This window comes from Gopherus evgoodei, chromosome 14 (assembly GCF_007399415.2).
Source record: "Gopherus evgoodei ecotype Sinaloan lineage chromosome 14, rGopEvg1_v1.p, whole genome shotgun sequence".
Lineage (NCBI taxonomy): Eukaryota > Metazoa > Chordata > Testudines > Testudinidae > Gopherus > Gopherus evgoodei.
The window spans coordinates 19,535,260-19,548,493 of NC_044335.1; positions in this window are offsets into that span (position 1 = coordinate 19,535,260).

The window sequence follows — 13,234 nt, forward strand, 5'->3', positions numbered from 1 at the left end:
TTATAATATGGTCAATATTTACTGGAATAATAATTTAAAAAAAGCACAGCAAGGAGTAGAAGTCTTTATGGAACCAAAGCCAGGCCCATACTATAGTTTTAACATACTTAACACAACTGCATTTTAGAGCCAAGAATGATCTCTCATAAAAGTGTGTAAGAGTGGAGACAATTTTAAAAACAAAATATTTATCCCAATAGAGACCTTGCAGTTTATCATGTAACTACAGACTGTATTTTGGCCATTTTAAAATGGGCATTAAAAGTCTTTTTGACACATGCTTTATTCCCTCCCAGTAGACACTAACAACTCCTCTGTGGCCTTCTACAGCCTTCTGTGTAAAAAATAATGGGGATTGTTTTAAAGACTGGAATTTGACCCAAGAGATGCATGAGTACTCAGGGACTATTTAGTATTCACTAATACTTGGGGACTCTTTAGTATATGGGACACTTTATTACTCAGTAGCGCTCAGGGACTCTGTGGTATATTAATTAGCATTTGTTACTGGTTTGTGGAAACCTTGCTCTGCTTAAACGTTGCCATGTTGTAGATAAACATATGGGCCCTTGTGATTCCGCCCGAGTGCTGGGAACAAACAGTAAGGTCTCGGCCTGCTTGAGTGTGATGGAGTGTATCAGGTTCTCTTTTTAGAGCAGCGGTTCTCAAACTGTGGGTTGGGACCTCAAAGTTGGTTGGGACCCTGTTTTAATGGGGTTGCCAGGGCTGGTGTTAAACTTGCTGGGGCCTGTGGTCGAAGCCCAAACCCGAGCCCCACCGCTGGAGGCCAAAGCTGAACCTGAGGGTGTCAGTCCTGGGTGACAGGGCTCAGGTTACCAGTCCCCTGCCTGGGACCGAAGACCTTGGGCTTTCGTTTTTGCCCAGGCATCTAGAGTGGTGAGGCTTGGGCTTTGGCTACCCCTGCCTGGAGTGGTGGGGCTCGGGCTGGCTTAGGCTTTGGTCCCCCTTCCTGGGGTTGTGTAGTGATCTTTTTTTGTCAGAAGTGGGTTGTGGTGCAATAAAATTTGAGAACCCCTGTTTTAAAGTGTTCTTCAGCCTCTTTTAAAAGAACTCTTCCTTCAGGGAGAATAAAGTATTGGGGAGCTGTTTGGGCCAGATAATTACAGCTGGGTATGTTGTGCAGCATGCGTTAATGTAACTGGACTATCTCACAGGAAACTGAAACACAGTGAAAATGGTGACATCACACAAGTTATGCATACTGGTTAATACTCTGCCCTTACGTAGCATTTCCCCAATTTACAGCTCTTTACCCACATCACTAACTACTTAATGATGGTCAATGGTAGGACCGCACTCTTACAGGTTCTTCCTTCTGCCCCAAGCTGGAGAAATAGGGGTTAAAGAACATTGCATGTCATCCACACAGGAAGTGAACATCCAATCCTAGCTACAGCACCAGAGAAGTGTAACGATGTGACCTCCACGTCATGTTTGTGGTTCCAGCATTGACCCGGTTGAGGAAGATGATTAGCACTGGTGATGGAATATCCGTTGTTTTCCCATTTCCAAGAAGACATGGTGAGACCATCAAAAATCCAGCATGGCCTATACTCCACGGAAAAAAATTGGTGGGTAATCAGCACCCACTGCCAGCTCCCCGCCCCACCCCCCCGCTCCAGCTTATCTTCCCCTCCTCCGCGAGCATACTGCCACGTCCTGCTTCTCCCCACTTCCTCCCTCCCTCCCAGCACTTGTGCCACGAAACAGCTATTATATAATGGAGGTGGGCTCCATTGCACTGCGCACTGTACAAACACAAAACAAAAGGGTTGTCTCTCCCCCAAACAGCTTGCAATTTAATTCTTCTCCTCACCTCCACTCTTCTTAACACTCTTGCTTGTCCCACTTTTATTTTTGCCGTTAGCCTAAATTACTCCCAGACTTGTGAGCTCAGTAATCAAATTTGTTCAGCCAGGCCAGGTTTTCTCCAGCTGTGGCATGGAGCCAAAGCTTCCCAGTGGTCAGGAAAAGCTCAGGGAGCATCTCAGGAGATACCCTTTCTATTCTCCATTCCAATTCCGTCAGGAAGAGAGGCATCTGAAAAAATAATATTTGAGCTGGAAAATACAATGAGATGAGTTTGAACAAATATGCAACCATTCCTGAGCTGATATGGGAAAAGAGTCCCAAATGTGAGAAAGGAGAAAAGCAGAGTGCAGGGTGGATGAGCATCTCTGCCTCTGAAGGGAATACGGAGGGAATTCTTTCATTCTTTTCCCCCATCTTTTTGATCTTTATCTGGCAGTCTGTTTGGTTAACTCTATTTTTCTCATAAATATGGACTGCAGACAGACATTTTTCAGAAGTCTCAGCCAAGCCATCCATTTTGCACCTGTGGTTTTGCATATGCATATATTATAATAATTATGATTTATTATTTGCATTTCAGTAGCACCTAAAAGCCCCAGTCATGGCCCAACATCCCATTGTGCTAGGTTCCACACAAACTTGGAATAAAAAGATGGTCCCTGCCATAGGTGCCAACTCCATGGGTACCCCAGGACTGGAGCACACAAGGAAAAAAATTAGCTCTAAGCACCCACCAGTAGCCAGCTCCTCCCCTCCCCCCCAGTGCCTCCCATCCACTGGCAGCCCTGCCAGTCAACTCCTCCCAGTCCCTCCCAGCGCCTCCTGCCCATTGCAGATCAGCTGGTCCATGGCATGCAGGAGCACTGGGGGGAAAGGGATGATTGGAGATGGAGCACGCTTGGGGGAGGGGGTGGGACTGGGTGGGAAGAGATGGGGTGGGGGCAGACCAGGGGCAGGAAGAGGTGGGGTGGGGGCAGACCAGGGGCAGGAAGAGGTGGGACAAGGGTAGGGGCTTGGAGGAAAGGATGGAGTGGAGGTAGGGCCTGGGGCAGAGCGGAGGTGAGAAGAGATGGGGCAGGGATGGGGGCTTGATGGAAGGAATGGAGTGAGGGCGGGGCCTGGGGCAGAACAGAGGTTGAGCCACCTGGGGCAAGGAGAAAGCTGGTGCCTATGGTCCATGCCCCAAAGAGCTTACAACCTATGTGATATTGATGAGCACAGAAACACAAATTTGTGTGAATAAATTGAGTAGCTAAGCATCTACTGGCTCAATGTGGGTGTGCATTTGGGGTTTTTCTAGAGGCAAAAAATAAAATCCTAATTTGGAGGTTAATTTGTGTTGCTATTAAAATAATACTAATTATTAATAATAATGATGTGAAAAAGAATGTTGCAGATGAGCCTAAATCCCAGATTCCTCTTGTGCCTCTGCGACTTTGCCAGCATGGCCGCTCTTGGAGATCGCATGCTGCTCTACAATACCAACTGCCTTATCAGCAGAGATGAGCTTCTTTTAAACAGTATTTTAAACCGTGCCCATGTTGCATATTTAGGCCCAGTATTACATTTCAGTGATAGGCTGTTCCTAACCCCCCTCATTTGATGGGAGTCTCTGATTTCTCTTACTCGCCACAGCAAAGAGGTCAAGTTCTTCATTCCCATCTGCTAGCCCAGGTTGGTCAGTGTGTTGCTAGGACTGTTGAGATTGAGTTCTGTGAGCCTGGTAGGAATGATTCTCAGCTGGGACTAGTATGACTCCTATTAAATCAAACAAGGGGAAATGACTTCCAAGTGGGACCCACTCAATGTAGCTCCCATCAGCTTAGCCAAGGGGAGGTGATACCCAGCTGGGACCAGCTCAGGCTGGAAACATGCCTATTTAGTGGATCAAATCCAGCAAGGGCATAAGCAGAAGGCTCTCCTGCTGAAGTTGACAAGAATTGTGCTCACTTGTGTCAAGGCAGAATTTAACCCACGGAGTCCAATGACACAATGATGGACTCTTTATGTTGCCTAGTACTTTTGTGTGTGTAACTCCCACTGAAGTCAGAGGGCTCTTGTGTGTTGTATAAGACTGGGAGGAAAGTCTAGTGTCAGATCTTTAGCTGGCAGCAGCCAGAACAGCTCGCTTTACAAATCCTTGCTGGTGTTTGGGAAGTGGGCAGCTCCCCTCCACCCCCCCAGCATGTTCCTTGCTCATTAACATACAATCCAGCATGGACAATGGGAGCCACAAAACGATGTGGCCTGTTGCCATAAGGTATAATTTAGCAGGCACTAAAATGCTTAAAGAGAGGACAGGAGGAACCAAATGGCCCCTCTGATTAAAAATGACAGCATCCCTCCTTCTATCAATTTAATAAGCTGAGGCAAAGAGTGAAGGCTGGAAGTGCTGAAGCCAAAGGCAGAAGCAAAAGCGAGAAGGCTAGATAGAGACAGGAAGTACAAGGATGCAAGCCAAAGATATCAAACACAGGAATCCTAGCAGGAGCTGCAGTGTGCAAATGTAGACTGGCTCACTCCAGCTTGTTGCTGACATACACAGAGAGCTCAGATCTGCATCTCCTGGAAAGAGTGGTGGAGAAACACAACCAGAGAGCACAGGAAGGGAGGGAGACAGCCAGGAGAAGCAGAGCCCATTCCTTCATGCTGGCTTTCAGGGTTAGACTCCCCTGCTAGAAAACAGTATGATGTGTATAATGCTTGAAGTCAGACAAGGGTAATATAACATATCATGACACACATTCTGTATATTAGATTCTCCTCAGAGTGGGATGGGATCTTTGTTCCAGAACAAGGAGTGGGTTTTTGTGCAGCTCCGGGTGTTGTGCTGGATCTGGAGTGTATTAAACATCTCATCTTCCGGTTCATATTTTTTCCAGTTATCATATTTCATTTGTCCCTGCTCCTTCCATCCTGGAGTGGGGACCTAGAGCCTGTACTCACCATGCAGTGATCCCTGGGGTGCTGCCTTCCTACACACAAGAACGACATGTACCCCCCATTCCCAGTTTTATTTCTTACAGTGGGTAGGTAACTGTCATGGGGATTATGAGACCCTTTACTATACTTACCAGCACTGCAGATGCCTAGACAGCCTTACCGCGATTATGGCTCTAGGACACAGCAGCGGTGCCAAGTTCCTCTGCCCCTCGAAGGTTTACATTTCCACCTTCAGGGTTCTGGGCCTGTTTTTAAGGTTGGTTTGGACAGGGTTAACAAACAAATTCAGGGTTACACTTACTTATTTCCATGTATTTATTTGGATATTTACTATTCTACATGAAAAAAAGCACTCACCAAATACTCTGCCCTCTCAATAATCTTTAAAAAATTCATTAATAAATAGTGCACTTAAGCCAAGCATAACTAAAATTCTGCACATAGTTCCCATGATTCAATGTACCAACTGGGTATTTGGCTATGTAAATAGCCAGTTCTGGTCAGATGTGTGTGTGTGCAGTCATAGTAACAGTGTGAACAAATGCACAATTGCACATCTATCTTCTTTGGAAATCTGCCCCTTCATGGATGGTGATCAAAACATTCCTGGGCACTTTACAAGTGGTTAGAAAGTTTCTAATGAAATAAAAACCCTTTTATTTCTTCTCTAGCTCTGCAATGGTTTTAGAATTAATTTGGACCTTTCTAATTGTCACAAATCCTTTATTCATGTCACTCAGTAGCATCCAGCAAATCTGTGGGGCAGACTGATCTTCTTGTTATCAGTTATGTATAAACATGCAGGATAGCCCTCCAACCCACTCTGCCATGGCAAAGTCGCTGTCAGTGTCCATGTTTGTGATCTGGATGCTAGGGCAGTAGCTTCAGGCATGATTAGATTTACAGTGTGCGGAGCTGGAAGACTTGAAAGCTGTGGGATGGTTTTGTTCAGTGCAGTTTGAAAAGACCTGGAGCTCCTCCCCATGGTAGCAAGAATGTGCTGCAGTCTGTACAGTGCAGAACGGATAATCCTGAGCATCCTGGAGTTCTTGGAGTGGTCCGGTGATCATTGTTAGTCCTCTCCCTGTTCTTTCGCTTCTAGTTTGCTTGGAAGTGGAAGCAGGGGAGTTTCCTTTTGTCTAATGGCTGTGCTTTCCCTTTGTAAGATGTGCAAAGAGTGACCCAACTGCAGCCAGCTCTGCGCTGCTCCCAGTAGCCTAGCCAGGGGCAGATTCCACACTAGGTTCACTCATTACTGCTGCATCCTAGAAGACCCTCACCTCCAGGGTCTCTGAGTTGCTGCTCTTGTAACATGCAGGATGCACACAGCCGGTCTGGCTAGTGCTAAATGACTGCAGTCATAGACAGCAGGATGACAAATGCATAGCGCTTCTCTCAGAATCCCTGCACCTGGGAAGCCAGAGGGTTTTAATCGGAAACCTTCATGAAGTCGCCTTTCTGTGTCACCTGCTATTGTGGGTTTCAAAGGGAGCATCTGCTGCCAGATCCTGTGTTCAGAAAATGGGACCAAAATCACTGTAACCCTGAGCAATGTTTCCCCCAACTCTTAGTTGGCCCTATGATCCATGTCTGCAAAATGCAGCATCAGAAAGATCCAGTGCCACTTACAAGCTTTACCCCTCCACATGAGACAGGCACATCTCACCCTCTCCTCCACTGCCATGGCCCAGCCTTGTCAGACAAGGAGCAGAATGGCTTCAAGGTGGGTTGCCCAGATCACTCGGGAAACTACCAAGGGCTGCATGTCACTTTCCTGGACATAAATGATAGACGCAAGCAGCCGCCTGTTCTTCAGACCAGAGAGAGTGAGTGAGAGAACAGGTTCAATTAATCCCTGATTTACTCCACTGACTTCAAATATACTTAAATTTTCACCCCTCCCTTACTGTTTTTCTTGCTACACCCCACATGGCCCTTTCATCCTAGAACTTGCGCCCTCCCAGCTGATGCCAAATCAGTACAAGTTATGCTATTTCCCCATTTCTAGGCCCATGTGCACCCCACATATAATGTACACCAGAGAGTGAGCCAGTGGGGAATTCTAGTCCAGAGACGCCGCTGGAGTTGTACTGGGTTTACCATGGATGACTGTGGCTAGGGTGACCAGATAGCAAGTGTGAAAAATCGGGATGGGGGTGGAAGGGTAATAGGTAATATATAAGACAAAGCCCTGAATATCGGGACTGTCCCTATAAAATTGGGACATCTGGTCACCCTAGCTGTGGCCCTCAACTCTGAAATCAGCCTGAGCCCTGGATTCTCCTCTAGCAGGTGCAATTTACATCCACATATTTGTGCCCCACAAGCAAATTGTGAGAAGCACCTCAGAGTACCATGCAGGTGCTTTTCGCCCACACTCAGGTAGTGAGAGGTAGCCAGACATGAGGGCATAAAACAGCAAGTGCAAATCTTGTAGATGCAGATTGTGCCCTCAGCAAAGAGCCTGCCCATTTGGAACTGTGGCCCATAAAGCTCAGGTGTGGATTTCCAGAGTTTTTATCCATTTGACCCGTGTTCCCTATCATCCCCCATGACAACCCACACCCTAATGGCTTTTTCATAGCAAGCCACAACCTCAAACAGCCATATTCCTGGTGGCATCCATGCTGTCCAATGGCAGCGTCCTCCCCTTAAATCATTCCGGAGGATCCTTCCATCACTTCCTCTTTGGCAGAGATTTGTTAAATTCTCTCTTGCCAGTTTGGATGAGCAGGTGTTAGCCGTGAGTGGCCTTGCAGAATTCTCACTACCTAAATTTTATCCAGCAGTGACCTCTGGGGGAAGGGAGACTATTTACCCATCACCCCCACTGCTGGATGGGTACCCAGATTATCTAAGCACTGCTTCTTATACTGGGATCATACACACTCATCCAGACAGCTGGTGCTTGCACTGTGTTATCAAAGCTCCTGGCAGAGGCATCTGTGGCTTAAACCTGTCTCTGCTATAGCCTGGCCATGCAGTGGGAAAAATGAAATGATAGCACAAGTGAGGAGAGCAAATGGGGTCCTTTTTGGGGGTGAAGATGGAGTGGGCAGGCTGCTAGAACCTCACAAGTCGTTCCCATGAGGGGATTTGGCTTGACATCAAAACCCCCTTAACAGTGTATTACTTCAGCCCCTGAAGTGGACAGATGTTGAGCTGCAGTGCACAGGAAGTCAGAAATCTTTCCTTAGGAAATATTTGGCTAGGAAACTAAAGAAAATATTGTGAAAGTAAAGGAAGCAAAACCCCACTAAAGATTTATCACAAACTCAAGCATTTCTGTATCCCCCAGTCTTACAAGGTCTTTGACTCAGAAGAGCGGGGAAGAAAAACAGCCAGCGTCTGCGCTAATAGGCCACAAATTTAGAGAGGGGACTCGTTTGTCTAGGAAGAAGATTATGAAGGAAACTAGTTTGGCATATCCTGGAAATGCTTCAGTTCCTTTCTGCTAATACAGAAAATCATTTTCTGCTTTGGCTCCCTCCTATAAGGGAGCGGGAGGGGAAGTGAGCTGAGTTATTGCTTATTAATCAATTGAAGGATAAAACCACAGCATCCGCTCTAATTTCACTACCCTTTGGAGGCAGGAGTTGGACTAGGAGTCCCAGGACAGAGCTCAGAGGAAGCAGGAGCTGGTCCTCAGCACAGAGTTCACAGGGACAGGAGCCAAGTCTTGTCCCTTATTCTACTGCAGCCTCTCACTTTCACAATAATTCCTTCTTCCCAACAATATGGCATTCAGGTTCATGGCCATTAATTGCTAGAGCTGGTCAAAATGTTGCCAATTTCCTGCCGCTCACCTCATTTTTCATAGAAATTTACTACTGGGAACTTTCCCCACTCGGCTACACTGAGCACAACGAATGAGGAGACAGAAAAGGGGATCAAGGAGCAAGTGTCCCCTGGTTTTAGGGCTTGACCCATTCTGGCTCTGCCTGAGACAGAATCGATCCCTGATCAGAATGGGAAGAGCACTGGCTTTCTGGTTGGGGCTGGTTGATGTTTTTCACTGGTGCCCTGTCAGTGTGTGATGGACCAGTCCAATTTTAACCTATCTGCAAGAAAAATAAAGCTAAACACAGATGATGCAGTTAGCACAGCATTTCTCAAATGCAGCCACCAGGGGATATTCTTGTGGCTGCAACCTCCTGGGCTGTGATGGGGGTGTGTGTTTCAAAGTAGCACTCCTCCCCACATTGCTCCTGGATGCACTCCCTTGGTGTTGGTTGCTGGGGCTGCCAGCAGGGGTTGGGCCCTGCCCCCCTCTAGAGACACGAGGGGCACAATGCTGGTGGAGCAGGCAGCCAATGAGTTCCCCACCTTCCCAAGGGTGATGGGGCTCAGACTTTGGGCTTCAGCCCTGGGGTGGCAGGGCGGCAGGCTCCGTCTGAATGGCTGCAGGCTCCGTCCCCAGGCCCTGGCCATGAGGCTTCAGGCTCCAGCCCCATGCTGCCTCCACCGACCCCACATCCAGGGCTTAATTTGTCCCCAGGCTTGCCAAGTCTGAGTAAGTCTACTGTGAACAGTGATACTTGTATGTTTGTTAATATCATTTTTCACAGCAGACTTAGTAGCTAACAATAAATAAATTATGATTTGGAACATGTATTTGTGCATATTTATTTGTTTTTCCTAAAGCTAATTAAGTATTTTAGGAAAAACTGTGAGTTGGTGGCCATACTTTGAGGCCACCAAAATATGTGTCCTGAGAAACCCTAGTACCAGTGGGAGAATGGACAAAGCAAACCAGAGGATAATGTTGCCTCCAGGACAAACAGAAAGGGTTTATCCCAATCCCAGGGCTCTATCTAGTGGTAGAAAGTAAATAATGCACTTTATTCCCTTCAGGTAAGACACACACAACTGCTTCCTTTGGGGAACTGTTGACCAAACTGTGAGCTTGGCTATGCATGGCATGGCTGAAGTGGGTGCAGCTCCACTCCCCAAACAGTATTAGATTGGAGGAGGCAACAGGTCTACACAGAGCCATTTCCCATGCAGGTGCAGCATTGCACAACTACCTAGGTGCTGCACTCTGGAGGCTTTCCTGCCTCCCCTTCCCTCATCTTCTGAAAAATAAAGTACTTGTCACCTGGGAAGCAAGATACGAGGCTTGGCGGGCTGATGGTCTAATGGGCTATGGCCTGTGATCCTAGCTGGTGTTGAGAGGCTGTGTTGCTGAGGGGTCTGGAGTGCAAAGAAATAGTTACGCGTGACTAGCTGTGTTATGTGATCCTTGTAGGTCCCAAGACCCTGCTGAAAAGGCAGCAAAGTGCCATTGGCAAATCACCCCAAGGTTCGCAGTAGGGTAGTTTGAATTTTTCCTGTTAACTCCAACCTTTACCCCTTCACCTCTGAATTCTTTGCTGCCCCATGCAAAATCTACCATGAATAGGGCTTTGTGAGTTATCTCATATCCTTCTCCTCTTTCCTTTATAATGCCCACTAAGCACCCATCTTCCCATCATGGGTGGTGAAGTTCTCTTGAATTTATAATTTCAGCAGTTAAAAGCCCCTCTTGTATACCCCAACCTTCCTTCTTGGACTGGGTCAGAGTTCTCAGACTTCCAGACTCGTATGTGCTAATCATCAGGGCTGGCGCTTCCATTTAGGCAGCCTAGGCAATCGCCTAGGGTGCCAGGATTATTGGTGGGCGGCGTTTTGCCGGAGGGGGCGGCAGACGGCTCGGGTGGACCTACCGCAGTCGTGCCTGCGGAGGGTCCACTGGTCCACGGCTCTGGTGGAGCTGCTGGAGTCGTGCCTGCGGACGGTCGGCTGCTCGCGCGGTTCTGGTGGACCTCCCGCAGGCATGACTGCGGCAGCTCCACCAGAGCCGTGGAGCAGTCAACTGTCTGCAGCCACGACTGCGGCAGCTCCACCAGAGCCGCGGGACCAGAGAGTGGGGCAGCGAAATTGCCGTGCGCCTAGGGTGCTAAAACCCCTAGTGCTGGTCCTGGTAATCATAGTACCGAGGTGATGACGATCCAACTATCACAACACAGGCTCATTTACCTTCCAGAGAAGGGCAATAGGTCACTTTGTTACCATGCGGCACATGACATTTTCCTGTTCCCTGCTCAGAATCACTTTAGGAGGCAGCATTGCCTGGGATAAATCACTGTGGTGCACATTGCTCAGGACCACCCAGCAGCAGTGTCAGAATGTGATGTGTTCCTGTGAGGGGCGGGTATGAGTCACCTTTTCCAGCTTTGGCCAGTTCATGGGCTTTAGCATTCCTTCCTCAGAGGTTATCCTGAAGATAATGTCATGGGACAAGGCTAATCCAGTATTACCCAGTCCCTAGGGAGGACTCAATCTATTGCATCTGTTGAGTAAGTTCCTGTCAAATATTATTTATATATTACAGAAGTTCCTAGGGGCCACCGATCAGGGCCGCACAGTGCTAGGTGTTGTACGCCCATTTAAAGATAGTCCCTCCCTCCATTTGAGTATAAAATGAGAGACAACTGGTGAATACAACACACAGATGGACTGGAGGAAGTGCAAGGTAGAGACAGTTTTGGCTAGAGCAATAAGCTGCAGTCTGTGCACTCCAGCCGCCTAAAACATTCTCAAGTGTTTCGTAGGTGTCATGGCAGAGATGGAAGCAGTTTGGAAGAACCACAGTGTGGTGACTTCCCAGATGTTTATAGTGAGCTCCTTCCATGTACACAGGGTGGTATGGGAGAAAGCAGACAGGTCCTGGTTGGAATATTGAACAGACAACCAAGTCTGCTGTTCTTGGTGGAGCAGAAGAGATGGTTGCTGTCTCAGTTGTGTACAAGGCTGTCTACACTACCATTTACGTTGATATAACTTATGTCACTCAGGGATGTGAATAAGTCACCCCCCTGAGCAACATAAGTACACTGACATAAGTGCTGGTGTGGACAGCACTATGTCGGCTGCTGCCAACTCATTGGGGGTGGATTTATTAAGTCGACGGGAGAGCTCTCTTCCACTGGTTTAGAGTGGCTACACTAGAGAGCTTGCAACTGCACCACCAGTGTGGCCATATCTCAGAGCTAAAAGGAAATGAGCCATGCTGGACTTAAATGAGTTTAACCTCGCAACACTCTGCAGAGACAGGGAAAAATTATCCTCATTCTACACATGTGGAAAATGAGGCCCAGGGACAATGGTCATATAGGAAATCAGTGCCAGGGTCACAAACTTGAACCCAGCTCTCCTGATTCTCAGGCTAGTTTCTTAACCACTGGGCTACCCTTCCCAACTATGCTATGCAGATGCAGTCAGTTTAGAAGACAAGACATGCCCTGCATTATTCATTGTGTCAGAATAAACATTTTAAAAATATGAAAGCCTAATGAGCACACGCAGCAAAGAATCCTGTGGCACCTTATAGACTAACAGACGTTTTGGAGCACGAGCTTTCGTGGGTGAATACACAAGAGCTGCGGCTGTATTTGTACCATGGGGAATGATGACTGAAAAGGAGTTTGAGCAAGCGTCCCGACATCCCAGTACTTTATGCCCGTTTTTTAGTGTACCACAGAGAAGATTCCTATTCCCCTTTGTCTGCACTGCAAAGTCATTACAGTGATTCTGGTATATCACGTTGTACATGAAATCAAGGGGGTGGCTTACCAAGTAAAACAGTGTGTTAGTCCCCGCACCCTCCCCTTGTAATCCCAGCCCAGAGACTCAGTGAAAGACATTCCCTTTCCATAGCTCATCAGAGGCTGTGTGTAGTAACTGGAGCTCACACTGGTAATAGGGGCTCAAGGACACAGGTGTGTGTGTAGGAGGGACTCTAAGGAAGAGCAGCAGATATCTATAACCATTATCTGACCAGCTGCACTCAACAGTTTTGAAAAGTAAAGTTCCTAGTTCCAAGCCTGGTTAAGGGGAGATGTTCTCGCTGGGAAGACTCTATCCTCCAAAGTCTTTGAGTTCAGGAGAATCACGTTTGCTGGGAGACCTTGCTTCTGTCCTACTTTGCAACGGGTTTAATGGAGGATGATTAGTTTGTCTTCATTAGCACTTCAGTGTGCTAGATGCTTCCCAAACAGAAAATAAAGCCCACTCCCTGCCTGCAAATAATTAATAACCTAGAACAGTAGGAGGCAGACACTGGGATGGAGGCTTTGGGAAGGGACATGGCATGCAAATGAGCTAGGAACCCTAAGAGCGATGGGCTTTGTCTTGATAGTACAAAATATTTATAATCCAGAGTGGGGGTGAGGTTTTGTCAGCAAAGAGACAGATGGATGATCCCCAGTAACTCCACACTCATGGTATCAGCCAGCTAGTCTCTGGCAGGCATGGTGAGAGAAGTGGGCTTTCGGGATGGATTTGAATGACGTACTTTGAGTGACAAGGCCATGGTGCCTCACTGCGTCAAATGGGGAGAAAGTGACTGCATGAATGATGGTTTTCATCAGAAAGAAACACTGAGGCTGGAGTCAGAGCCTCCAGTTCCCCAGGGAGC